The following is a 3,032-nucleotide window of genomic DNA, read 5'->3' as shown; positions in this document are numbered from 1 at the left end:
TCTCTGAGCATGTGTAATATATGGACGCTTTATGTGGTTTAGAGGTTGGATAAGGCATTAGGTGTATAAAGCATGGACATAAACTGTCGTTTATGACTTCCCCCGAACACTAAATAAGTATAGAGAAGATATGCGTTATAAGTCTTTTTTTTTTTATTCTGATCCTTTCCTCTGTTTTTTTCCCCATCATCCATCCATCCATGGTACCAGCAATCACTGTACCATAACAGTTTATGCATCCATTCATTTGTCAAGTACTCCTGAAGGTGTCCATCTATTCCTTTGTTCAGCATTATCCATCTGTCAAGTCTTTATTTTCATTAATTGCTCCATCTAGCAATCATATATTATTCCCCATTTAGTTTGACATCTTTTTATTCATCCCCATGTCCATTACCTGTCTTCCCACCCTCTTTTTTTAGTCCTCTATCCTTCATTCTGTAAAACCGGAAAGGAATTTTGTATTTGTTGGATGTAGAAATAATAAAAATATGCAATTAGATGAATATATTGACCACAAGGGGGCGGTGGCTCTACATTCTACATCAGCTCATCTTGATTTTTCTCATCCTCTAGTAGGTCGACAGTTAATGACCATAAATCCTCTTCGGCTAAAGACCAATTTGTTAATCTTTTCAACTCTGTCTGATCCTTTATACACATTTCCCAAATTCAGATTATATAACTACATGGTTTGTGTTGACACCAGCCTTTAAAAGTCTTATGCGTGCAAAGCTGCTTACAGCAAAGTGGAAAACAATTTGGATGCAGGGTTAAGTGGCATAACTGACAGCCATATCAGCACAGGATGTAACAGCAGCCCACTGTTGCTCAACCAAATGTTTTCTTCCTGAGTAAGTGTCTGAAATCATTCTTAAAAAAAAAAAAATACTTTGCTGTTAACATTCATCTCTCATGGCCCTCTTGCTTGCATTACACCCACATGCTCAAGGGAGGTTTCCATACAGTGTGGTCTGAACACGAATAGCAGCCACTAGAAAGGCATCTTGAAGCACTTGGAGGCAGTGGTCCACTTATTAAGCTTTGGTATGCACCTGTTGATTTACATACTGTCGTCTCTCAAATTCCCCACATTAGGATGTGCAAAAAATAGACCAAAAATCAAACGTATGTTTTGTTTTTAACTGCATGTTAGAGGTTTTACAGCCGAAATAAAACATTGATTTATTTCTGGGCATTACCATGAGCGCCAACAAATGTCTGCAATTTTACTAAGAACATATGACTAAACTTGTTGACTATTCTGGAAACAGCCATTTAGGACTTGGAACCGAGGTTCATGTTTGTAAAAAACCTTGGGGTGTAATGCTCTCCTTCTGACTCAGGCACAATACCTTTTATTAGATGTCCACTGAGTCCTCTAATTTGAAGTAATTGTCTGCAGACAGTGGTGTTCCTCAGGAAAGTGGCATTTCCCTGTACAGCTTTCAGAGCCTCTCCAGCAGCTTCCTCCGAAGCAGCCGTAGGGTCTGTCTGCTTCCCATTTCAAAACTTAGGTCCCTATTATCTGATTGGATACTGCTGATTAACTGCCAACTCGATTGGCTGAAGTTATTCATCATTTGTGCTGATTGGGCCTATTGAGAGACCTGTCCTAATCAGGGCTGATCAGGCAGAGGAGTTTCATCCAGCAGGATGTCTGGATATAAAAGCTAATTTTTCTCTTGTTGCTGGTATGTTTGTTAATAATGTGCTTCTGAATCATGTAGAGAAGCTGTAAGAAGCGATAAAACACAGCACCCCTACTTCATCAATGGGATTCTTATACTGATTAGATAGATTTATTTGTTTTTTTATAAAGCACTCCCTAAGGCCTAAAGTACTCATGAAATCAATTAATTCAAATGAATTCCTTCAAGCATAGGGTCTGGCGTCCGTGGAAAACTGGCTTAAAAAAAGATGAATACCAAAAAAGCTTCAGAAATCTAAATTACATATTAGTTTTCAAGGCAATGGAAAGGAAGGCATCAAGTTGGGTAAAACGCTAAAAACAAATGAGGGCAAAGTCTGCCTGTTTTCCCTCAGTGCAACACACTTTGACATAATAGAAACGATCACAACATATAATTTTAAGCACACCAAGAGTAGTACATGGAACTCTCAGCAACATGCTGAGATTAATCATTTCTTCAGGAGAGAAACGTGAAAATAAGGTGAGAAAACCGAAAAACCTGCGATGGAGGCTGATTAGTATGAATTCAGCATTGGGTTGATTTATATTGATGCATATTGATGCATAATGATGGTCTAAATCCAATACAGCAGCATGATAAGGACTTTATAGACGCTTTATTCATCTAATCAAAATAAAGAAGGGTAAAAATGTCCGTTTTGTGCAAACCTTGTGGAGACATGTTACAAAAGACATGATCTCAGTATATCAGTGGGGATATTTTGATTTTACAGTGGCAAAAAATTATTGAAATTATTAGATCATATAAAAGGAACCCAAAATGTTAATGATAAGTAAGCAGAAAAGGGGGAAAAAATACAGGAATTTGTGTTTGTCAGTGAAATCCTAATAAAATGTAGAGAAATGTATAATTACAGCAAAATACAGAAATGTTAAAGGGTTGTTAATACTTTTTCCGCATAGTAAAGCTAGCCCGTCCTGCTGAGGCACAAGCAATCTTAAAAAACTGTGCTTTTTGAATGTCTGTCAGCTGATGATAGTCTGCGTTCTATATAAGATCCAATAAGGCAGTTTTCCTGCTGGAATTTTCAGCTGTATTATTTTCATGGCCTTTGGAAACGTTGCAGTCTTCAGATTCTCTCTTTAAAGACAGGGCCTCTAATGTGGATTGTCCAAGTGTTTGACAAACTCCAACTCCACCCTTACTGTCAATGGAGTGTCACTAAAGAATACATAAACTGCCTTTGTAGTGGGATTCAGCCCTCATTCCTGAAGTGCAGCAACAGATGTCATGAAGACAATTATTTTATATATATGTTGGCTGTTTGAATGGGCAGATTTTAATCTAGACCACACTTTCTCACATGAGAATGCTGTA

This window comes from Cyprinodon tularosa, unplaced genomic scaffold, assembly GCF_016077235.1.
Source record: "Cyprinodon tularosa strain WSP-4 unplaced genomic scaffold, ASM1607723v1 ctg3, whole genome shotgun sequence".
NCBI lineage: Eukaryota > Metazoa > Chordata > Actinopteri > Cyprinodontiformes > Cyprinodontidae > Cyprinodon > Cyprinodon tularosa.
The sequence above is the reverse complement of the archived record's forward strand: the minus strand, read 5'-3'. Positions refer to the sequence as shown.